We start from the raw sequence: 26895 nt of genomic DNA, 5'->3' as shown, positions 1-26895 counted from the left end.
CTGGTTCTTCCAAAAGGACCAAATCCTTCTGGGCTGTTCCCTGCGGTGAGCCCTCCGATATACTGGCCTTTCGAGAGGAGAATACTGCCTCGTCAGACATACTCTCCTCTCGCGGTGAGCTAGCTCCCAGCGCCAGCGGCTGAAGGGGAGGTGTCCTGACGTCGGGGCTCAGAGTAACGTCTAGCCCGTGGGTTTCTGCCGAAGCACTCCGCTCTGCCTGCACTCCCAACGGGCGATTCCATGAAGAAGCTTGCTCGATTTGAAGGCGTCTGAAGATGTCTTCAACTGTAGGAACCATGGGCATGCTTCTGCCCCTTCTTTTTGGCATTCTTCAAAGGTAGGAGAAAGACACTCTCAGGCGTCCTGTCAGCATTCAGATAGTGGCAGCCATCTTGGATCCTATAGCTGAAATATTTCAACTTATATTCCTTTTTAAGTGAGAAAGTGGTAAAGAAAGTCAATAAACTTGTAAACTAGAACAAGGTGTTAGGCACCTGGATGTAAGCTCCTACCAGCTAATTAACCTTGATTTTTTCGTCATCATGAGCTTGTTGAAGCTCACTAATGATGCCATTAACTCCTAATTTTGAAATTGATTTTAATGTAAGTAAACTTTAGAAACAATTTAGGTGTCATTTATAGAATTTCCCTCCTAAGTGCTTAATGCACTTTGTCAAAAAGGCCCCTTAACTGTGTAAATAGGTATTTACTTGTGCAAATGACTTTTGGAAATTACTCTGTAAAGTACTTTGTCCTGACATCATTAAGGGATCCTTTTACTAAGGCGCGCTAATCAATTTAATGCACGCTAAAGATTACCATGCGCTAAATGCTAAGGCGCTCATTATATTCTATGGGCGCCTTAGCATTTAGCGCATGCTAATCTTTAGATGCACGCTAAATCGATGAGTGTGCCTTAGTAAAAGGACCCCTAAATTCTGCAATACTGTAATGGGGTAATGGAGACCTCAGAATTCAATTTCGTTGATATGAATAACAAAATGAAAATAAAAGCGTTGAAATCTATTTCACTTGTCAGAACTAACTCTTCTACAAAGCCATTTAGCGTGGGCCGCTGCGTTAACTGCCCCAGAGCCATACGGATTTAAAGGGCTTTAGGGCCGTTGCCGCGCGGCAGTCACTAGCGCGGCTTTGTAAAAGGAGGAGAAAATTTGGCAGTTTTTGATCCAAACAATATCCAGCATCAGTCTAAGAACATAAGAAATGCCGCTGCTGGGTCAGACCAATAGTCCATCATACCCAGCAGTCCGCTCATGCAGCAGCCCTTTGGTCAAACACCAGCGCCCTAACTGGGACTAGCCCTATCAGCGTACGTCCTTGTTCAGCAGGAACTTGTCTAACTTTGTCTTGAATCCCTGGAAGGTGTTTTCCCCTATAACAGCCTCCGGAAGAGCATTCCAGTTTTCCACCACTCTCTGGGCGAAGAAGAACTTCCCTACGTTTGTACGGAATCTATCCCCTTTCAACTTTAGAGAGTGCCCTCTCGTTCTCCCTACCTTGGAGAGGGTGAACAACCTGTCCTGTCTAGAGAGACTTGTTTCTCTAATGTTCTCTCTTCCCAACTTCTCCTCCCCCACTATGAGTACATCTGAAGATTTTGTTAAAGTACAGTAGATGGGGACAGTAGTGTATGTGGGGGGAGGGGGGATTACCAAAGGAACAGTTTAGTCCGAGGAACATTGTATTCCTTTGACGTCTACAGGAATTTACATTGCTTACACATGTGCATCCTGTTGGGGATTTTTCCTTTTTTTATTTTGCATAATTAACATTCCAGTAAATCCCCTACAGGATTCTAGAGCTATACAGGAAAAAAGTCATTACAGCCCCATTAGAAGATCACGAAGCATTGTCATCTCTCACACATGCCTCTGAGAAGCAGTTGACTGTTTTTTGCACAGTAGTTTATACAGTAGCAGTTTCCTCCTGCTTTCTTTGAGCTTTCCACACAGTTGGAGTCAGCATTTCTTCACAAACACCAGGATTCTACCCCATTTTGTAATGCTCTTCCTCTCATCTAATCTGGGCATCTCAGTGAAAGATCCTGGCCAGAAACTAGGGCTAGTGTTAGACATTCAGGAGCCCAGGGCAGAAACTGGGGAAGGGGCTCAAAAATACTGCAGACTGGTTTTTTTTTCACGAGCTTGAGTCAGGTTTTGAGCTCCCTGTGTCACCTTCGAATGCTGGCCTTGTCTGTAACCACAGTACTCTAGTTTCTCCTGGAAGCTGAGTGATGGCTGGGACTTCTGCTACCCTCAGCTCCCAAGAGCAGTGGACAGTTACCCAACTCCAGATGACCCAAGCAGCAGAAGCCAGACTGAAGAAGCCCAAGCGCTCATCTACCCAGAAGCATCCAAGGCAGAGCCTTAAGCAGAAGCATAATTAGAAACTCTTTGCTATGCTTATTTATTAATTTAGAAAGTCTTTTCTGGAGAATGCACATGCTATAATAGTTGTTTGGGATTTCTTCCTCCTTTGGGTGTCCAGATCACATAGAACACAGAAACATGATGGCAGGTAAAGGCCAAATGACCCATCCAGTTTGCTCATCTACAGCATCCTCTGTCTCCTCCTCTCCTGAGATCCGATGAGTGGCTTGTCCCACACGTTCTTGAATTCAGACACAGTCTTTGTCTCCATCACCTTTCTACCAGGAGACCATTCCACGCATCTACCACCCTTTCTGTAGAAAAGTATTTCCTTAGATTACTCAGGAGCCTATCACCTCAACTTCATCCTATGCCCTCTCATTCCGGAGCTTCCTTTCAAATGAAAGAGACTCGACTCATGCGCATTAAAATCACGTAGGCATTTAAATGTCATCACGTAGGTATTTAAGCATCTTTAAATATCTCCTCTCTCCTGTCTTTCCTCCAAAGTATACATATTGAGATGTTTAAGTCTGTCCCCAAATGCCTTATGTCAAAGACCACTGGCCTTTTTAGTAGCCTTCTTCTGGACCGATCCTGTTTATATCTTCTTGAAGGTGCAGTCTCCAGAATTGTATACAATATTCTAAATGACATCTCACCAGATTCTTATAAAAGGGTATCATTACCTCTTTTTTCCCTACTGGCCATTCTTCTTCCTATGCACCCTAGCATCCTTCTAGCTTTCACCATTGCCTTTTCAACCTGTTTGGCCACCTTAATATCATCACATACTATCACACCCAATTCCCACTCCACTTTCATGCACAAAAGTTCTTCGCCCTTTAAACTGTACCATTCCTTTGGGCTTTTGTAGCCATTAAGAGCCTTTCTCCTAATTTTTATATCCACCTGCTTCAGGCTAGCCATCAAGCCAACAGTTTGCAACCATAGCTCTCTCTAGAAGAGAGAGTCTTGCTATTGGGTATCACTCATGTGTGATGATTGAAATTCTCCTTCTTGCAGGGGCTGTAAAGACTAATTCCAGAACAGCCCCAGGCAGCCCAGCGAGTATAAGCCTGGCTTAAGAATGAAACCTAGATTTTCCAATATGGCAGTTCATACACTAATGCCAAGCCATCGGTTGGCCCATAGAATATAATTCTTTCTCTTTTCCTAACCTCCAGTTCATTACCACCTTATTTTCCCTCTGTGTTATTCTCTTTCCATATATATTTCCAACTCTCTTTTCATTGTCTCATTTATTTTCCTATCATACTATCTGCATTTTTTATCTCCTCTCTTCATTACTTTGGAGGAAAGTAATGAAGAGACATTGAGTATGATAGAGGAGAGTATGATAGAGACATTTAAATATCTACAGGGCACAAATGTGCATGAAATGAGTCTCTTTCTTTAAAAAAAAAATAAAATAATTCTTTATTCATTTTTATAATTTACATCAAGTGTAATACAGATTAATATCATTTTAATTTAACAACATCACTTGAAATTCTATAATTATTCATATTCAATATAATTTATCCCATTCCCTCCCTACACTTCAATATATCATAAATATAAATCATACAATAAAGATTATCCTATCCTTTTATAACAAACAGTGAAGCTTCAAAAATTACCCCTCCCCCCATTACTTCATTTATACAAATTAGGAAAATGATAGTTATTCATTGCAATATTTTGTTAATGGCCCCCACACATCCTGAAATTTATTAAAATTCCCTTTCTGAATAGCTAATGTTCTTTCCATTTTATAAATATGACATACTAAATTCCACCAAAAACTATAGTTTAGTCTATTCCAGTTTTTCCAATTGCATGTTATTTGTTTTATGGCAACCCCTGTTAAAATAAGTAAGAGTTTATTATTTTTGGAAGATATTTGATTCTTAGCCCTCACAGACATACCATATAAGACTGTATCATATGATAATGCCACATGATTTTCTAACAAACTATTAATTTGGCTCCAAATTGATTTCCAGAAAGCTAATATAAATGGACAATAAAACAGTAGATGATCTAAAGTTCCTACTTCAAGATGACAATGCCAACATCTATCAGACTTAGAGCAATCTAATTTTTTTAAACGAACAAGGGTTCAGAATGCTCTATGCAACAGGAAAAACCATGTTTGTCTCATGGATGCAGACATTGTACATCTCATCCTCCAAGACCAAATTCGTGGCCATTGAGATGCAGTAATTTGATGCTTAATCTCAATGCTACAAATGTCCCTAAGACCCGTCCTTGGTTTTTTATTCATAAATCCAGATATTAATTTGTTCCACTGTGCGGCCTGGTGTCCCAGGAAATCTACCTGAAAGCATAAGAACTCTAAACTATATTGATTATTAAGATTTTTCCATTCAGGGAACCCCGCCTGAATGGCATGCTTCAGTTGCATCCATCTAAAATTTTGTGATTTATTAAGGCCATATTTATGTTGCAATTATGAAAATTCAAGCATTTTACCATTAGAAATTACATCTTCTAATACACGTATTCCTACAATCATCCAATGCTTCCAGATGACTTTAAATCTGCCAATTTGAATCTTGGAGTTCAGCCAAATAGTTTGATTTGTTGATTTGTGAATTGGAATAGGTGACAAATTACTCACATATCGTATTGTTTTCCATGTGTCTACAAATAATCTGTTTTCTTTATATAATCTAGGCATTTTGATACTAAGTACATGGCATAATCGCAGAGGGAACATGAGGCGCCATTCCAGCCATAACCAATCTGGGATATTATCAACAGGTTCTGGGAGGATCCAAAACATACCCTGGCGCATAATATAGGATTGATAATACCTATAAAAGTTGGGAAAATTTACCCCTCCCTCTGCAGTTGGTTTTTGTAAAGATACTAAAGCAATTCTAGCCTTTTTACCAAGCCAAATAAATTTTGTAAGAATACAATTTAATTTTTTATAAAAGGACCTCTGAAAAAAAACAGGTAACATACCCATTTGATAACAAACCACAGGCAAAATCATCATTTTAATAGTTTGAACTCTCCCCTACCAAGAAAGATGTAAAGGATTCCATTGCTCACAAATTTCTGTTACCTTCTGTAATAAAAATTTCAATTGAAAGAAAACTCTGGAATGAGGAGACATAGGATGAAGTTGAAAAGGGATAGACTATGTAACCTCAGAAAATACTTTTTCACAGAAAGTGTAGTGAATGCATGCAATGGCCTCCCAGTGGAGACATAAAAAATGTATCTGACTTCAAGAAAGCTTGAGATAAGTGCATTAGATCTCTAAGGGAGAGGAAGGGCTAGGCAGACTAGATAAGCTATATGGTCTTTATGGGCCGGATTCTCAAAAAAAAGTTATCAAAAGTTAGGTGCCAGCAGGCACCTAGATCACATCTCCTGGCACCTAAATTAGGTGATTTAATTGGTTCTAAGTGGTGTGATAATTGACTCAAACACTTAAGGCCCCTCCCAGTGGGGGAGAGGGTGTCTGAGCCAATTAATGGCTTAGGCCCCTTGCCCGGTGCATCCTGGGATACACTGGGAGGAGCCTAAGTTCAACTTATGCATAGTGGGAATACCAGTAGGTATGGAGACAGGGCATCTGGCAAACTTCAGGGAGAAAATGTTGAAAGACATTTTTCAGCAGCCATCCTTGCTATGGAACTACAATATAGAGAGGACTCAAAGTGTAAGGGAGGATACCGCCTCTCCCACTCCAGGATTTGCTATTCTAGCAAAAATCCTAAACTTTAGATGTAATGAGATGAATTTGGCTTTGGTCAGAAAGAATGACCTGCTCAAATAAAAATAAACACCAAATCACAATCTTTCCAGATTTTAGTCCAGTGCTTGACAGAATGAGACAAAACATCAGGGAAATTAAAATGCTCACTTGTACAGAGTGTACAGTTGGCCATGTTATACCCTGCCAAGTTGAGAATTGTATGGAAGAATGAGACAGGAAGAAGGAGGTTAAAAAAAATTGCAGTTACAGTTCCTGGAAAACCTCCCTTTCTATGCAGGCCCTTTCAGGCAAAGTGGTCAGAGGGAAAGGCAATGAAACCTCTGAATCGACAACTCAGAACATGTTTTGCAGTTGGGAACATTGGGGACATTGATTGTAGAATTAGAGGTCACTGGTCTTAATGGAAATATCATTAGCCTCATTCTCTTAGATGGATATTTACACTTCAGAAGCTAAAACAAAATGCAAAATATTTTAAAAATGATGCATTGTTTTTAGTGATTTTTGCACAGAATTTCCCCATCATAAGGCCTGAAATCCCCTCCTTCTTTTTCCAGAGGTGTCAAGTGACCCAATTTCAGGCTGGAAATTTTGGGACAGCGCTGTATTTCTAATCATCTTATATTGGTGCATGATGGGACTTGCAGTACTGATTTCAGTGGGCAGAATCAGAGGCACAACAAATCCCGCACTTCTTGGGGATATAAGTTCAAACCAGGACTGGCCAACAATCTCCAGCCTGGAACTGGATAACCTGGCTTCTCTGCTTTTCCCTTCTCAGGCTCCAGCCTCCCCAGTTCCATCTTTCATTCCAACTGCGGTTCTCTCTCCCTCTAATCCTGCCCCTAAAGTTTTCTCCTGCATACAATACCCTCACCCTTTATTCTCTGTTCGCACCATAGAGCATGACAAGGAGACAGATTTGTCCCCATCCTCTTAGGAACTCAATTTCCCCATCCCGTCCCCGCAAGTTTTGCCACTGTTCCTGTCCCACTCCTGTAAGCCCCGCCTTAATCACACAAGCCTCAAGCACTCATGATTTTAAAGTGTGTGAGGCTTGTGCAGATGAGGATGGGGCAGGGACAGGAAAATGAGTTCCCAGGCACGCTACTTCATTCTTTCACATCCTTTCCCCAACTTCTATCCTATCCATCTTATGGGCAAGCAGTATGTCAAGGCAGATGCACATTACGATGCTCATAGGAACTGAATGAGCCTCAGAGCATTTACCTCACTGGCCTGCGGTAAAAAGCTCTACTGTGGTTTGATAAAAGGAGCCCTTAAATATTATAGGGCTCATTTTCATAAAAGATAGTCATCCAAAACATCCAAGTGGACATTTTTGAAACTGACTTTCTACATGTCTTTCTGGTCATTTTAACTCCAGTGTGTCTAAATCTTAAGGGGGCATGTTGGAGGCTTGTTCTGGTATAGAACGGGTAGAAGTGGATCCATTTTTCACTCCATCAAAAATTGCAAAGACTATGGGCCACTTGTAGTTACAGGGGAAATACTTTTAAAACCAATAGGAGGAAGTATTTTTTCACTCAGAGAATAATTAAGTTTCCAAGTTAGAACGCGTTAGAATGTATGACTAGTGCTTTATCTAATTTTAATTAGATAAAGCACTAGTCATACATTCTAACGCGTTTAACAGTTAAAAAAATTAAAATGGGGAATAATTAACAAACTTATTAATGACAGTACTTACATGGAAACAGTAGGGAGAAATACAATTTTAAAAGAAAAGAGAACAATTAAGTTTAAAAACAGGAGGGAAAAGAGAGGGATCATATCAGTGTTGAAAATAAATAAAGCAGAATTTGGCATGGAGATCATTTAGGGCTCCTTTAGGGCCTTAACGCGTGCAATAGCGCGTGTTAAATTCCCGAGCGCACTAGCCACTACCGCCTCCTTTTTAGGAGGCGGTAGATTTTTGGCTACCGTGTGCTATAGCGTGCGGTAATTTCGTAAAAAGAGCCCTTAGCAATCATAAGCGTCTTTAAATAAGAAGCTTTTAAGCCGCCCTTAAATTTATCTAGATTTTTCTCAGACCTTAAATGGAACACATTAGCAAAAGAGGTGGTAAAAATAGTTAATGTAGCTGGTTTTAAAAAAGGTTTGGACAAATGCCTGCAGGAAAAGTCCATAGTTTGCTATTGAGTTAGACATAGGGGAAGCTACTGCTTGCCCTGGATCGGTAGCATGGAATGTTGCAACTATTTAGGGGGGGGGGGTTGTCAGATACGTTTGACCTGGATTGGTCACTGTGAAGATGGGATACTGGGTTAGATGGACCATTGGTTTGATCCATTAAGGCTATTCTTACGTGTTTTATGGGTTGGGGGGAGGGAGGTTAGCATTTGGACATTTTTACAGTGACAAATATTTTACAAATCGTTCAAGGCACAATTTGGACGTTTTGGGCTAGAACTGTTATTAAAATGAATAAGGGTCAACAAGGTACCCAAACTGACCCGATGACCACTGGAGGAATGAAAATATAGACCCCACACACTCACTCCCCCTAAATATCTGCATGAAACAATAGATGCCTGTCTCTATGATAGCTGAAGATACTATGGCCAGTCTCCGAAGTAGCCTGGTGGGCAGTGCAGTGGACTGCAGAGAAGGGGACCCAGGTCCATATGCTAACCTAACAAGGACCCTATCTGCCATATAGATGATACCTGCAGGCATAAGGGTTATTGGAGTGGTAGACAAGTGAGTACAGTAGATTGGGGGGGGGGGAGTTTTAGAGGGCTTCTCATACAATGTAAGTGAATAATGGTGAGATGTGCCTGGGACCCTTAATGTGAAGTTCACAGTAGGTCCCCCTAGGGTGCCCCACTGCTGCGCTGCCATGTCTGTGTGTCCAGTCCATTAAAAATGCTGGCCCCCCTCCTACATGCAAATGGCTTGTTTTGGATGTTTTAAATTTGGGTGCTTTTTTTCGAAATTGGCAAAAAAAAAAAGATAGACGTCTAGCTGGGCCATTTTTGAAAAAAAGATAGCCGTCTTGTGGGTTCAAAAGTTGACATTTTCTCCACCCAATTAGACATCCTATTGAAAATGCCCCTCCGCGTCTCATTGCACTAGACCACATCTGGAAAGTCATAGAAAACATAGGTACAATATTTTCCTGTAAAATTTGTTTATGAATGTTAATATTTTCCTGTCTGTAACATTTACTGTAAAAATTCAAATAAAAAAAGGGCACAGTAAACAGCATCTCGCTTTTGCGGTCTACAGTTGGATCGCATTGATTGCTTTACCACAGGCGCTTTGCTTATTACCAATTTATATTGCGGTTTGTTTTAATCCTTACAACTCATGGACCCCTGAAGAAGGCGTCATCTCCGAAACACGGACCGTGTCGGATTCCAGGGTTTGTAAAACAAAGGGTGACAATAGTTACCGCATTTTATATTTGGTTTAATAAACACAGCCTGCATCTTGTACATACCGTCTGCAGTTTTCTCTTTTGTTTTTTGCTTGCTCTTCTTGAATTGCAGACACCGTTGGATTTCCTTGTTGTTTGTTTTAGAATTCGCATGCATCTTTAAACAGATATCCTTTTAATTTTCCTTTTGAATCGATCAAGGATTTTTTTCCTCCCTTAATTGTACTGGTAATGATCCTCTGTGTATGTCACGTTAAAATTAACACATTGTATTGTGCAGTCAGTATGGCAAATTGTGACCTGTCTTGACTGTATATTATGTATGTTAACCTGTATCCCGTTCTGTGCTCTTTGGGGAGAATTAAATAAATAAATACATAAAGTTTCAACCCTGTAGTATTTTGTTTTTGGTTTCCAGCCAAATTTTTTGTGGGCAAACACATCCAGCAATCCCCTGTTATGATACATTTGATTGGGTTTCAGATCAGTTCCCATTTTTTCAAATGTTTCCCTATATTGTATTGCTTCTTGTGTTCCAGTCGTCTATCTTTCTAGAAATTTCTAAGCCATCCATTACTAAATGCACACTCTGATTCAATGTTCATTTTTTCCCTTAAAAGACTTTGCATTGACAATAAACATCTGGCCAGAAATCACCATACCTTCTGATCGTTTTAACAAAAAACATTCGTGCAAGACTTTATCAAGATTCTCTAATTTTGGCTTATGTAAACTTTTTCTTTTAGCAATTTTATTGTAAGGCTCAGAGGAGGCTGTAAATTGTAGTACTCTTTGCCTTTTTTACATCATAAACTGTAGATTTATCGATCTCGTAGGTTTCCATTAGAAACAAACTGCTCACGCCACTTTCTAGTTTCTTAATTATTTCAAGATTGTCACTCCATTTCAGTGTGTTTCTGCCTTCTCTTCACAACACAAAGTTTATGTACTTTAGAAGCCATCATCAAGGGTTTTTAAAACATACAACACAAAATTATGGCGTCCAAGTGGTCTGTACTATCACTTCTTGCCCCTATGCATCTGTAGGGCTGCCAAGGAGGTTCAGTTTTTCAGAGATGTTAATATAGAAACATAGAAACAGACGGCAGATAAGGGCCACGGCCCATCTAGTCTGCCCACCCTAATGTCCCTCCCCTACCTTCGCCCTGTGAATAGATCCCACGTGCCGATCCCATTTGGCCTTAAAATCAGGCACGCTGCTGGCCTCAATCACCTGCAGTGGAAGACTATTCCAGTGATCAACCACCCTTTCAGTGAAAAAGAATTTCCTGGTGTCACCTCATAGTTTCCTGCCCCTGATTTTCCACGGATGCCCTCTTGTTGCCGTGGGTCCCTTGAAAAAGAAGATATCTTCCTCCGCTTCGATGCAGCCCGTGAGATACTTGAACGTCTTGATCATGTCCCCCCTCTCTCTGCGCTCCACTAGACTTGCTTGTCCCATCCAGCTTCACTGTCTCTGTTTCCTTTTCCCCTATTCAGCATTTCTTTCTGTCTCTCTCCCATCCAGCATCATCCCATTTTTCTCTTCCTCATCCAGTCGCTCTCTCTCTCTGCATGTCTGTCTTCCCCCATGCAAAATCACCCTATCCAGTGTCTCTCTTCCCAATACAGCATCTCTCTCGGTGTTTCTCTTCCCCATCCAGCATCTCTCTTATTCTGCGTCTCTCTATTCCATTTAGCATCTTGCCACTCCATCCAGCATCTCTCTTCGCCTGTCAGCCCCATCCAAGCATCTCTCTGCATCTTTCATCCCCATCTAGCATCTCTCTCTCTCTGGCTTAGCAGCTGTACAGAGCCGAATGTAGGGGGCCCCTGCACCTCGCATAGTCTGGTGTCTCAGCCTCCACTTCCTGCCCTGCCCACTGCTCTGTCCGCTGCTCTCCTTTCCTCCCATGTGGAACCCCCCTCAGTGTAAAGTATGAGGGACATTTCATAAATAATGCACACTATTTTTTAAATTTACATGTTTTTTTTTTTTTGTTTTTTCAAGTATTTCTTTACAATCCTTCAATATAGTCTCCCTGCTTTGCAATGACCAAGTCCCAACGTCTGGGAAGCTTCATTATTCCATCCAAGACACCATTTTTGTTTAGTTGCTGAATGGCTTGGGTAATGGCGGAAGAAAGCTCTTCCAGAGATGCAAAATGATGTCCATGCAGAGATTGTTTCAACTTTGGGAAAAGGTCAAAGTCTGGTGGACTCATGTCTGGACTGTAGGGAGCATGAGGTAACAAATCCCAGCCGTATTCACGTAGTTTTTCCCCCATGTGCAGCAAGCATTGTCATGAAGAATGAGTGGCCCAGCCAAGAGCAACTAAGGTCAGGTTTTGCACATTTTTCTGCGCATTTTTTGCAAAAAATCATGATAATACACTGCTGTGACACTTTTTCCACATGGAACTTTGTCTGTGATGATGATGCCTTCATGATCATAAGCAAAAATCATCATTTGTTTGACTTTTGATTGAGCTCGTCAAAATTTTTTTGGTCTTAGGGAAGATGGAGCTCTCTTAGGGAAGACTGTGATTTCAGCTCTGGCTCAAAGTCTCTGACCCACGTTTCATCAATAGCAACAATGCAATTTAAGAATACCTGACCTTCAACGTCAAATCTTTGTTGCAGCATGGTTGCATTCTCCAGGTGTCTCTGCTGCTGTTCAGCAGTCAAGTCAAGAAGTCAAGAAGTGGGGGACCCATCGCACAGAAATTTTTATCTTTAAATCATTTGTCAGAATTCGGTATCCTGATGGTGGAATCCTTGTGATTTCAGAAAGTTCCTCACATGTCGCACGATGATCTTGTTTAAGAGCATCAGCTACGAGTTTCACACATCGTTCATCAGTTGTTAATTTTGGCCTTCCTGGTCTTGCATCATTATCTATGCTCACACAACCACTCCGAAAATGAATTGCCCACCAAGAAACTGTACTACGGTCCACTGTTAACTCACCACAAACTTCACATAACGCACTGTGAATTTCTGTCGGATTTTTGCCACGTAGAGCTTCAGTCTTAATGTACAACCTCTGATCGTCAACTGACACAGTACCCGAGAAACCTGCAGCCTCCATTTCTCACACTTGTCACAGCCACACTATGTACACTACAAAGCTCCTAAGCATACGTCCTGCTGCTTCAAGCACTGAAGTGAAAGTGAAACAAGGTTTACTGCAATTGCATCATCCAAAGTTTTTTCTAAATCCATCATCCATCTTCTCTCTGTGATCCCTATCCCTCCAGTTCAGCATCTCCTCTGTGTCCCTGTCCTTATCCTCCCCTCCTCCATGTTCAGCCTTAGCCCTCTCAGTGTCTCTATCATTACCCCATGTTCAGCATCTCTCCACTGCCCCTATCTTACTCTGACTAGCATCTCTTCTCTGTGTCCCTGTACTTCCCTATGGCCAGCTTCTGCCTTCTTTTCACTTCCTCCTGCACTATCCATCCCAAGGCCAACATCTCTCCCTCTTTCAATCTGACCCCCCCCCCCCCACCCACCATCATCTGGCATTTCTTCCTCCCTCACTCCCTCCTTTGCTCCAGCATAACTCCCCTTGGTTCAGTCTCTGTCTTTCTTCCCTCTGTTGCACCCCCCCCCCCCAAGATCCAGCATCTGTTCTTCTCTCTGTCTTTTTCTTCCCAAGTCCAGAATCTCTGTCCTTCTCTTCCACCCTTCCTGGGTCTAGTCTCTCCAAAAAAAACAAAAATATGATGAAAATAGGGGTAAAAACACTAAGAACTATAAGATACTTAAAGGAGGTTTCTCAAAATAATAATAATAATAACTTTATTTTTATATACCGCAATACCACAAATAGTTCAGAGGAAGAGACTGTATACAGACAGCGATATTGCAAAAAACTTTCAAAATTACATTAGTATGGTAAGATTAATCAAATTATTCCTAAAAGTGTTTTAGAAGTTTTAGAAGTACATCAGAAATGGAGAAATGGAGTCAGAGAAATGGCCTTGTATCTCTCCATCTCCCTCTCACCTCCAATGCAGATCTGGAATCTTTTACTTCCTCCTCCCCCCCCCCCTCAAACACACACACTATCATCCTATAAGCTTGCAGCAGCAACAATGAAAACAGGTAGCTTTCAGCTAGCCCCCGCCAGAGAATTTCCTCTGCCACATCCTGCCAAAGGAAGTTACATCAGAGAGTCAGTATGTAGCAGAGGAAAGCTCTTGCCAGGACTGGCTAAAAGCTACCTGTTTTCATTGCTGCCACTGGTGGTGGAAGTTTGGAGGTCCAAAATGTAATGCCAGAGAGAGACATCAAACTTGGGGGGGGAAGTGGGATATGCCAGACATGGAGGGGAATGGGGTAGACAGAGATGAAGAGATATCAGGCCTGTAGGGCAGAAAGAGGAAAAGAGAGAGGGAGATGCCAGGGCTTATGGGGTGGAAGAGAGAGGGAGAGATGTGGAACTTGGGAGGGAAGAGAGGAAAGGAGAGAGAGAAAGTGATGCAGGGCCTGCCTGGAGGGGGGGGGTGGAGATAGAGAGAAAAAGGGAAATCCTGAATAGTAGAGGGGAGAGAGAAAGAGATTGGACAGTGTGGAAGGAAAAAAGCAGTTTGACAGCAGGTGACCCCAACCATTGGGCAGCCCTGGCCTTTTGTTATTCTCATTCTTGTAGATTGGAAGTAAAACAATCACTTACTCTACTCTTTCAAAGCTTCTTAGCCTATACACTAGCACCTCATACTTAATGTACTGAAAATGGATGATATATCTTCACTGACAACTGGATGAGCTTTAGCCTATACCATTATCCAGTGCAGAGAAGTGAAACCAATAAGGTTTCTGTGCTAATAGAATGCCAAAACCCTGGTCATCTTCTCATAACTCCTGAAATTGACCAAGCCAGGATTCTAATATTTTACAAAGAAATGAGGAGTTGGAAATTAGGAAATAGGATGATAGTTTCTCAGCATCTAGCATTGATGTCCATAAAACTGGAGTAATAACTGAATATTTCAACACTGCCAACCTTGCCTACCTTGAATGCCTTATCATTGACTGGAACCATTTTTAAAAACCACCTTCCTATATTTTATTTAAGGTTACCGGCATGAATCTGACATACAAGTTGTTACCTTAAGTCTTCCGATGCTCCTTTTTCAGCTACCAGTCTAAAAGTACATTTCCCCCTCCGTATTTGCGAATTCCGTATCTACGGATTTGTTTATTTGCAGTTTTAAAACAAAAAAAGCATTTTCGTTTTTCAGGCTATTTTAAGCCCTGTAAGCCCCCCTTAAACCTTACCTGGTGGTCTAGCAGGTTTTTGGGGCAGGAGCGATCTTCCCACGCTTCTGCCCCGTGTAGATCGCTCACAGGAAATGGCTCAAGCGACTGTCCTGCTCTCTACCACCCTGAAACCCCAGCCCTGAAATCCCTGTATAAAAATAAAATCTATATATATAAAATCGGAGGTATGTATGTGTGTGTGTATGTGCCGCGATCACACAAAAACGGCTTGACCGATTTGAACGAAACTTGGTATGCAGATCCCTCACTACCTGGGGTGATATGTTCTGGGGGTCAACTCTATTTTGCTTGCTCAAGGGTGGGTTCACCCAAGAATTTATATGTTCTTGCTCCAGGAGGTGAAACTAAAATTGTTTATAATCACGTTTTGCGTTAGTTGTATTGTATTCATTTTGTCAAATATTTCACTTTATAATTTGAATATTGTACTTTTTATTAAGCTGTAAAAAAATACTTTCATTCACCACTATAAAGTATCTTTATTTGAATCCATTTACAGTGTTATTGCTATAATTAAATACCCGTGCAACGCCGGGGCATCAGCTAGTAACAAATAAAACCATCAAAATCATGCTCAGATGGAATCTACTGAAACTTTACCTGTACTCTTCTCTCCCTTGAGTGGACCCTTCTCTAGTCTTTCTTCTCCCTTCCTCCCTTTTCTTTTACTCATCTACTTATTCGTCTATCTACTCACTCACTCATTTGTTTATTTATTTATTTATTTACTCACTTTATTTTACCTGGAACGTGCTTGTTTAGGTAGTTAGGATACAGTTTGTTGTATTAGATATGCTATGAAGAAAATTTCTTGAGGAATGTACGAATCCATGTTCATGTTCTGCATTTCATTTTCTGTTTTTGTTGATTCCATTCATTGGCATATCTTTTGTTTTCCACTATTATGGATTATTTTATTCCATACTTTGTAATTTTGTAAAAATTCAATAAATAAACATTGACTAAAAAAAAAAAAAAATCATGCAAAAAGCGCAGTGCAAACCCGTGGTTTTAACCCACGGGCTTAAAGCGGTGCTACACAGCCTGTTCTGTTCCGTGTCCCCATGAGCCACTGAGGTGCCAGCATCTGTGACTCAGGGACACTACTGATGCCTGCCAAGCTTAGCAAAAGGGACCCCCGGCCAACTGTAAAGGAAGTCCTCAGCTGACAGCTTGGGGGTTCTCATCAGCTGAGTATTTATATTTACTTTAGAGGCTCTGGTAGAAACCCATTTACAAAGTATGTATTCTTCCCAATTAATATTTCCAAATTAATAAAGTCTCTTTGCTTATTTGTAAATGGGTCTCTACCAGAGCCTTTAATTCAGTAGCATAATTAAATGAAATAACTATTTCTGAAGTTTATAGGGACGGGCGGGGACGGAGATTCCTTGCGGGGACGGGTGGGGACGGAGGTGATTCCTCACGGGGACGGGTGGGGACGGAGGGATTCATCGCAGGGATGGGTGGGGACAGAGGGATTCCTCATGGGGACGGGTGGGATTTCTGTCCCCGCGCAAATCTCTAATGCAAATGTAGGATAACATAAAAGGCTTGGCAAATCCAAGCTGAAATCCACCTGAAAGGCACAAAACCTGAGCGAAGGAGAAACAGGAAGCATCAAGAATATTGGATTTCCACAGCCTCTTTTATTTGGATTATCCGTTTTCTCCTGTGGAAATTTGGGTCCTGCTCTATTGTTGTGACCCATATTTGTTCATGCAAAAAAAGAGGACATGTGGCTCCGCCCCCAGACCTGTTCCATTCCTGCCCCTACACAAACCTCTTCTTCAATGAACTTGGGGCCATGCCTGGAGAGCCTCCAAGCATGTGCAGATGCAATGTGATGATGTCATATGCATGCATGCACGCATGTCTTGCACGTGTGGCCCTGAGCTCCTAAACCCGGACAAAGTGCCAGGTTTTCAAAAACAGCCCAGACACCCAGACAGTCCTCTAAAAAGAGGATATGTCCGGGTAACCCTGGCCAGATTTAAGATGTTGGCACCCAAGGCAGGACTGGACAGTAGTGAGGAGGGGAAGTTTCTGTCCCAGAAATCATAAAGCAGTCTCAAAATGAACAGAACCAGGCTCCTGTTTAGCCTGGATATGTGGTGCCTTTAAAATTTGGTGCCCTAGACAACTGCCTAGGTCTAAATCTTGTACTGTGCACATTACTCAGGGTCTCCTGCTTGACAACTTAGGTTGTATCTTGAAACTAAGGTTCAAATGTCTACTTGGTACTGAGAGGACAACTGATTTCTAGGACTATTACTAATGGGACCGTATCGGTTCATAGTCTAAAGCGCGCGAGGACAAAGGCGCGCCGACAACCGAACGCGGACAACTGAGCGCAGGACTTCATCGCGCCGAAGAAAAACCGTATTTTAAAGGGCTCCGACGGGGGGGTGTTGGTGGGGAACCCCCCCACACTTTACTTAATAGAGATCGCGCTGGCGTTGTGGGGGGTTTGGGGGGTTGTAACCCCCCTCATTATACTGGAAACTTAACTTTTTCCCTGTTTTTTAGGGAAAAAGTTAAGTTTTCAGTATTATGTGGGTGGTTACACCCCCTACACCCCCCCAACATGGCAGCGTGAGGCAGCGCAATCCCTATTAAGTAGAGTGGGGGGTTCCCCCACCCCACCAGAGCCCTTTAAAATACGGGTTTTCTTCAGCGCGATTAAGCCCTGCGCTCAGTTGTCCGCGCTCGGTTGTCGGCACGCCTTTGTCCTCGCGCGCTTTTGACCCATCACCAGTTCTTTTAGTAATGTACTCACAGAACTGGTCTTAAACATGCTGGGGCCCAGGCAGAAATTTAGTAGGAGACCCAAAAGCCCACCAGTAGGCCATATCTACTTCAGTTTCAGGTAAGCTTAAGGGATCAATGGCAATTGCCCTGTTTGTACCCCTTAACCCTTTCAGGACCATAAGGATCGTAGGCCAATTTTTGTGGTTTTGACGACATTTTTATGGTAAAAAGGGCTTGCAGATGCCAAAAAATTGATTTTTTTTGTGAAATATCATTATTTTATTTTTAAAAAATCACACTTCTGGCTTATGGACAGTGTGGCAAGTGAATCTTCTCGTCAATCTGGCAACGACGCTAATGAATGAATGTCGGAACCAGTTTGTTTACATAAAGGCAGTATCATATGGAATCCGTACATATCAAATTTAGAACTGTAGACTATCCCAATCAAAATTTATAGGATTTTAAAGTTATGGGACAAATATGTCCCTTGGTCCTGAAAGGGTTTTAATACCAGCTGCTTTCAAAAGGAGCTCAGAATGGGTTACAAATCAGGTACTCAAGCATTTTCCCCAACTGCCCCAATGGGCTCACAATCTATCTAATGCACCTGGGTCACTGGAGGATTAAGTGACTTGCCCAGGGTCACAAGAAGCAGTGTGGGGTTTGAACCCACAACCTCAGGGTGCTGAAGATGTACTTCTAACCACTGCAGCACACTCTGTGATGTGGTGATGGTAGCCGGAGGGGGAAGAGGAAATGTGTTGCCGCCCCAGTCTACCCCTGGGTACCCCCCCAGAAATCCAGTTCTGGCTATGTTCCTGCCCACAACATAATGCTGCCATCATCAAGATTTAGTATACAGATAGTGTTATCAGGGTCATGTGGTCCGTTTCCTGTGTCATCCATGTCACTTGGCATTGAGATTAGCAAGTTTCACTTTGATCTCATCAGACCACAAAGTCTGTCTGTCATGTCTCACACCTTTCTTAATAAATGCTACGTATATGTCACATCATATAGCTTTTCTTCAGCAGTGGCTTCTTTCTTTCCACCCTGCCATACAGCCAAGTTTCCAAGTTTATTCAAATTTGATATACCGCTTGTAAAAACTGTCTAAGCGGTGTACAAAGTTACAATATAAAAAGTTTAAAAAATTTTTGAGGGATAAAAGAAGGCCATAAGACATAACATGGAGGGGAGGGCTGAACTACAATTGAAATAGGACAGAAGAATCAAAATGGTTAGTACATTAGGAAGGGGTAGCTATGCTCTTCCAATATTTCTCCCAGTCTCAGCCAGAGACAGCTGTTGTTATTCTAAAGTAATCTGAAGTCTCACAATAACATTTCTCAACAGTTTCCTTAAACTAGGGCTTTTGGTTTCGGAAGGACAGCCTGATCAAGGCAATGTGTTGTTCTTACCCTACTGTTTCCACTTTTACAATGATAGACTGACAGCGCCCCTGGGGATATTCAAAAAATTGAATTTTGCTTAAAGCCTTCCTCCAATTTGTACCTTTGAATCAATTTATCCCAGCAGTCTTTTGGCAGTTCTGGGCATGGAATATTTAGACCTTTACTTAAAATTGACGTCTTACTTCAGTAACACTTTGATTACTCATCCACAACTATTTGAATCAGCTCATGACTGGACACAGATTTTGATGGATCCTGTTAAGGCAATTTCTGGAAATGGAGTAACTTGAGGTTTGCAATGACAAATGGTATGTAGATTTAAGCAAATTAAGACTGTTTGGTTTCTTATTCTTCAATTACTTTTTGAATGTTCTTTCCCAATGAATATGGTGAGTAGACTAATGAAACAAACTCCTATTTTAATACATTCAGAACTGTATTATTTCAATAGCAGAATGCAGAAAATGTACAAGGATATGAAGACAGGGGTAGATATTCAAAAGCATATCATTTGAGTAAAACTGGGTTGTAGCCAGTCTAGCCTTTGAGTTAGTTCAGCCTCAAATGCACAAATAGCGGTAGCAGCCACCACGAATCCTATGCAAATGCATTACAAGGAGCTCATTAATATTAAAATGAGCATTCCTGGTAATGCTCAGCAGGAAACATAAGAACATAAGAAACGCCTTCACCAAATCAGACCCTTGGTCCATCTAGTCCGGTGACCCGCACACGCGGAGGCCAAGCTAGGTGTTCCTTGGAACGTACACCTCTTACCATGCAAACTTTTCTGGGAGGCTGGTACTGGCAGTAGCTTTGGCAGGAACATTTTTCTTGAATTTAGGAGTTGTTTTTGTGCGTATTTTGTGTGTGTGTGTTTGTTCCACACTTAATAGCTTCTAACTCTTACCACATTTTTAGGAGAAATGTTAAAACTTATCTTTTAGATATATTTGTCTGATGTTATCACGAATTTCAATGCTATTGCTGTTTTGTTCAGTTTTTCATTATTGTTAACCGTATAGAACTGAGAGGTACTGCGGTATAAAAATAAAATTATTATTATGCTGGCCAAAGTTGCGGGACACATATGTACAGCTGCATCTAAATGACTCTAAAAAAAATTTTTTTTTAAGGACTTCCAAACTTGCTGCAGCAAAAGAGGCTTTAGCTGCAGATGGGATTTTTTTCGTTGCTTACCGGAGCACCTTGAGCACAGCCCTGTACTGTACTGAGCCTGCGCACAAGAGCTAAGCCTAACGATCATCTCTTCTGCACAGGCGCCAGGTTCAGTTTCTCCCCCTTTCATTAGGGTATTCAGCTCAAATAGCAAGCATATAATTTGCATGATAATTGTGTGGAGTATCACCGAATAAATAAACTCATTCCCAACCCGATGTTTTCCACCAGGTTGCTGGAGCTCTGTGCATCTGGCCCTCAGTGGTGTGTCACTCTAGGCTGTTCTGTTATCATCTAACAACAACAACAAAAAAAGAAAATCAAGAAGCCTAGTTTAAAAAAATGAGTTAAAAGAAAACACATCAGTAGAGCACATTTAACACTATGAGACTAATTTCCAAAGAAGAAAAATATCCAAAAATGGCATAAAGTGGCATTTGGGTGTTTTATTTGTTTTAAATGTCCAAAATGCCAGTTTCAAAACACATTTTATTAGACAGTTTTCTATTCTGTTTGTCTGAAGTACATCTAGATCTCAAAGCGGCATGTTGGGGGTGAGATTAGGGTAGATTTATGATTTGGACATTTTTCTGTAATAATGGAACATTGCAGAAAATGTCCAGGGCAAAACTTGGAGATTTGGATTTCAATAATGATTAAGTGCTAAAAAGATGTCCCAGACTGACCAGATGACTGTTAGAGACATGGCCCCTCCTTAATCCCCCAGTGGTTACTAACCCCTTCCCACCCCCAAAGATGTGAATGAAACAGTACATACCAGCCTAAAATATTACTTAAATTAATTATGTATGAAGATATTTTAAAAGTACAGATGGAGGTAATTCCACCTCTCAAACATTTAAATGTTTGATAAAAAGCTCAATACAATTTTAGCTCCCCTTCTCCCCTCCCCCCCAAAAAAATATCTGAACTTCCTGCAGATGTGAGGCCCCTAAACTGTAGTTTATTTAGCTTATAGGTAAATCCGACACTGGACCCACCTCAACAGACAGGGAGTGAGCACTGCTGAAGTACAGAATGACTGCTGTGTATCAGTTTGTTCATTGTGTCAGATCTTTACTCAAACAGAAGACTACTTAACTCCCCAACCTCTAACCTCCCCCCTTTTTCCCATTTCCTATAGAATTCATTCCTAATTAACAAGATCAAAGGCAAGGATTTAAGAGATTTAGCTGCTCATCTAATCTGGGAGACAAATCTCCTAAATTTCCCAGCACACAAAAAAGCATTCTCCCATAACAAATCCATTTATTTTTTTCATGCAATAAAATGCCTGAGCTTTATTATCTCCACTGTGCAGATTATTCCAGATGCACCAGACCAGCATTAAGAAAGGTATGTGGCAGAGCAGAGTCAAAGTGTTACAATTAATTCTGGTCATACATAGCTGATGAAGCGACTGCTTGAGTTTTACAGTTCCTGCTTTCAAACTGTGCTCAGAAATGAGAAGAGAAGGTCTGTAAACCTTAATCATTTACTCAGAGACAGGCATGATCTTGTGAGGCAAGACTAGCCCTCTTCACCGACTACACAAGATTTCAGAGCTACCAAGCTATCCATTCCAGAAGGAAGACTGGCTGATCCTGGATTTCTGCCAACCTCATCCTGTTGCATTATGGGACCTGCATTATGGATAGAATCATGGATTAGAAAAGTCACACTACGGGAGGGGGGGGCGTGGCTTGGTGTTCATGGTGGATGGACGCACTGACAACGACAATCTGAAAATAATCATTTGCCTCTATACGGCACTTCAAAACACCACAGAATAACTCCCGTTAACTCAAACTTACTAAAAAATGTCCTTGGTTAAAAGCAACAAAGGGGAACACTCACCAGCCCAGTGGAAAACGGCCTAAGCACGAGGTAACCTTGCTGGAAAAAGCACCACTGAAATCTATTGACTCACAGCTTGATCTCTTGATCACAGAAATGTGAGCTTTTAAAAATATAATGTCCAAACAAGTAGAAGAATCTCAACTGATTCACACAGAAATTGAAACCCTCAATGCTCAATTCACAGATGCAAGGCATAGAATTGATGCGCTAGAAAATTTCAAAGAACAGTACGTACGGAATGTCTCCCTTATTCCTCAGCATGATTGAGACATAGCCTCACTGAAATCCGACTTAGAAGATCTGGCTACTAGTAGTCGTCGCAATATGAAGAAAGGCTGAGTAAATTGCAGCTGTACTCACTTGAGGAACGAAGAGAGAGGGGAGACATGATTGAAACGTTTAAGTACATCACGGGCCGTATCGAGTCGGAAGATGGTATCTTCTGTCTCATGGGTCCCTCGACCACCAGAGGGCATCCGCTGAAAATCAGGGGGGGAAAGTTTCATAGTGACTACAGAAAGTATTTCTTCACCGAAAGAGTGGTGGATCATTGGAACAAACTCCCACTGCAGGTGATTGAGGCCAGCAGTGTGTCAGATTTTAAGAGAAAATGGGATATTCACATGGGATCTCTAAGAGAATAAAGTCAAGGGGCCTTGACCTCTAGTTACTGGTTTCTCCCCTAGGAGATGAGTACCTCTACTTTTCTAAACTACTCTCATCTCCCAAGAATTGCTGAACAAAACTGTCAGTGAAGCTACTGGATGCATCCAGCTGGTCATACTGCCGTGTATATTTCAGCTGTACTAGTTCCACCTAAACCTCTTACAAAGTTATGTCTGTCCCTCTATAATAGTGGTCTCAAACTCGCGGCCCGCCAGTTACTATTTTGAGGCCCTTGGTATGTTTATCATAATCACAAAAGTAAAATAAAAGTTTCTTGATCATGTGTCTCTTTAGCTATATATTACAATATTATTATTAAGACTTAGCCAAAAGGAAAGATTTATAAACTATAAAGAGTTTTACCTCATGCAAAAATTGTCATTTCTTTAATAAGACATTAACTATTTTTTCTGAGGCCCTCCAAGTACCTATAAATCCAAAATGTGGCCCTGCAAAGGCTTTGAGTTTGAGACCACTGCTCTATAATGTATCTATGGCCCAGAAATTTCAAAGAAAAAAAGACAGGTTAATTTGGGGCTCTACATTCCTAAAAATTAAGCCCTGGTCATCAGCCTACTTAAGTATTTTAGGGCCCCTTTTACAAAGCCATGGTAGCAATGCTGCCACCGTAACTGCACCGAAGCCTATTCCATTCCTATGGGCTCCAGTGTATTTTTCACAGCAGCATTGCTACCGTAGCTTTGTAAAAGGGACCCTTTGTTATTTTGCTGCTTTCCTCAGCCTGTCCATATAGTACACTCTTCTCCTCGTCTTCTTTCTGCCATCCCTTGCAGCTTTTGAATGATAATATATTTGCCCCCACCTTTCCAGTCATCTTTTTCGGGCAACACTCTGGTCACTTTCCTGCTTGCATTTTCTAGCTGCTCAGAAGCCAAAGAAGCAGCCTGCAGTTTTATGAACACATTCTGCAGCATTGGCACAAAATTCTCCATGTGTTTCTTCTAAATATCAAAGCGATAACCATCTGAACCAGCCCACCAACAGCTTTGTGTGTCTTGAGGGCTATGCTCGGAGCCTTTTCATATATCAATTGCATCTTCCAATATCATAGGAAGTCTTGTGTTGTCTAGAAGTTTTAATACCATCTTAGCTTTATTCTTCTTCTCACTAAGGTATATGTCTCTAAAAATCAAATGGTGAAACCTTTTCCATCATCGCTCCTTCATTAGTATAATTTCCCTCTTTAATAAATAAAAAAAACTTTAATCATAAAGAGTTGTCATCTCTGTTTTGACTTTATCCAATAAGGAAAATATTTATTTCCATGCTAAGAGTAGTGTTGTCTTATAAACTTGGGTATAAATTCCATTTGCTGACCTGAAGCACTCTAATATGTTCCTCCCCTCTTTTACCATCACATCTAGAATCTTGTTTCTCCCCAACAAGGCTAGGTTAAGTCTACATGTACGTGCAGGTTAAGTCTACATGTAACATGCTTTACTGCCAATGTTAAGACCAGAAAACAATGATACAAGAGCTGGCAAGAGATGACATCATAGTTTAGCATAGTAGTCATGAGACTCTTATGAGAAAACTAGTCTTATAGCCCATTACATTAACGGGTGCTAGAATATATGTGTGTGTGTCTGTGTTTATTTCTTTCTCTCTCTTTCTCCTTAGACGCTTTCTGTATTTCTGTCTTTCTTTTTCCTCGGCTGTCCACCCATTCTTCCTTCCTTTTACCTTCCCTGTGTCCACCACCACCCCTTCACTGCTCCCCTTACCCAGCAGCAACCCTTCTTTTTTTTATCTCACCCCTGTCCAGCACTAGGCCTCCCTTCTTTTTTCTTCCCTCCCCCGTCTCTCCCCCTGTCCATCAGCACCTCTTTCCTGTCCCCTTGTCCAGCAGTAGGCCTCGCTCCCTTCCTTTTTCTCCCACCCCAGTCTGTTCCCCTGTCTAGCAGCACCCCTTACCTCGTGTCTGGCCTCCGCCGACAGTCGCGGCGGCCTGCAGCCGCCAAGGCCAATAGCCTCCACCTAAGCGCGCATGCGCACTCCCTAGCCTCCGCCAATGGCCGCCACGGCCTGCAGCCGCCAAGAGCCACCACGGCCAACAGCCTCCGCCTAAGCGCGCATGCGCACTCCTACCTGCGGGGCCCTACAGCGCACGGAAAACAGAACACGCAGGTGGGAGTGCGCATGCGCGCTTAGGCTTTTATTATATTAGATAATCAAGAGCTATGAGTTGTGTAGTCACTACTGGCAGAGCATTTGCTTGAGAATCAATTTGCTTACTGTCAGGATAAGAGTATCAGGTACATTTCACCCAATGTTTCAAGTTTTTAAAAATTTGTTTACCCGCTTATCACATTTCTAAGCGACGTACATAAGTAGATAAACTAAAACTAGGAATTACATTTACTGTTCAAAGACACAGACCAATTGCATTTCAAGACAAACTTGTAGCGAAATAATAGGTTAGGGGAGGAAATACATTACTATAAAGGAAAGCAAGACAAAGAAGTAGTACAATAGGAGAAGGAATTCTTGCTTTGCTGGTCGAAGCTGCAGATGGTGAGCGATTATAGGTCGAACATGTCTCTAAATAAGAACGTTTTTAGGTTAGCTTTGAAAGCGATGAATGCCAGATAAATAAATCCAATCCAATATAAAACTCTCTTATCCTTAGATTCACTTAACTTTTTTCTTCTCTACCTTAGTCTTCCCAGCTGGTCAGTGTCTCCCAAAGGTATTCTGGTCTTGAGGACTTCATGCCTCTGCTCTTCCGTGAAACCATGCTGATCAATGGACTGGAGGTGACCCGCTCACTATGGATTACAGTCTGCCTTCTCCTCCACCATACACAAGCAAAACTCTAGTACAAGGATACTGTTTCTGATAGCAACCCTATACCCTTCCCCAATTTCCTTAAATCCTTTTGAATTATGACGATCTAATTTCCCACCAGGTAATTTGTCCTGAGGTGAACTCAAGTATCTTTCTTCTCTTCTTTCTGTTTCAGAAAGCCCAATAATGTGCTTTGTGTGTAGTAGTATGCTGTAAATCAGGGGTGTCCAATCTGCGGCGATGCAGTGTTTTACTCTGCTGCCCCTGGGTGTTTACCATCTTGCCGGCTCCCTCCTCTGTCTTGCTGCAGCGTTTGCGCATTTGTGCAGCCCCAGAAACATTTTTTTGGGCCAATGCAATCCAGGGAAGCCAAAAGGTTGGACACCCCTGCTGTAAATCCTAAATCACATTTATGCACTTTAATTCTCTTCTACCCAATTCCCCAGCAGAGTAGAACAGTATAAGTCAGTGTTTTTCACTGCAAGACCCAGAAGCCGTGGCAGCCCCTTAATCCTTCTACTGGCTATTCTTATAAAAGCAAGAGATTGGGCACAGAGTAGCTCAAACTTGAATTATGTGGGGCTAGAAGAAAAAGAATTATCTGTTCCAGAGGTGGCACTGCCAGCAAGCCTGTAGAACAAAGGTACTTGAAGGATTGGAAGTAGAGCCAGGAAAGTAAAGGCTGACTGGTGGAAATTGGGACTGGGACTAGTAGTTGGAATAGATTTAGGAGCTTAGGAGAAATAATATGTAGAAATAAAACATTTCTACATTTTACCTTGAAGAGTGGACTAAGATGGCCACAATACCATTTCAGTCAAGCTTAGGAGAAGAATGGGGGAGCAAGGATATAAAATGTATGGGAGGGGGGAATAGACTATTTTAGTTAAACATATTCCTTAATGTACCTGAGCAGCCAGGCTGATTATATCAGAAAAGGAACCCCTCAGGACAGGTATGCCATTGGAGGACTCCCAGTATCCACCAATGATCTTGGCTCTCACACTGATTATTTGTTTTTTTTAACCATGAGCCTGGCTAGAAAAATAGTGAATCTCATCATTATACAGTAGAGGATGATGTACTTTTGTGCATAAAAGAAGGTAATCATAGCACAGTGGTTGTGGGTTCAAAGCCCATGCTGCTCCTTGGGTAAGTCACTTAATCCCCCATTGCCCCAGGTACATTAGGTACAGTGTGAGCCCACCAGGACAGATGAGGAAAAATGTTTTGAGTACCTGAATGTAAACCACTTAAGCTATAAGTGGTATATAAATACTAAAAAATAAAAAAAATAATGTGGTCAGAGAGCAGATAATATGACAGCAAAAGCCAAAAGGACACTTGAGTGCATAGCAGTTCTGGAACCTG

The sequence above is a fragment of the Geotrypetes seraphini genome, chromosome 2 (genome assembly GCF_902459505.1).
Source record: "Geotrypetes seraphini chromosome 2, aGeoSer1.1, whole genome shotgun sequence".
NCBI lineage: Eukaryota > Metazoa > Chordata > Amphibia > Gymnophiona > Dermophiidae > Geotrypetes > Geotrypetes seraphini.
This window is presented reverse-complemented; position numbering follows the sequence as displayed.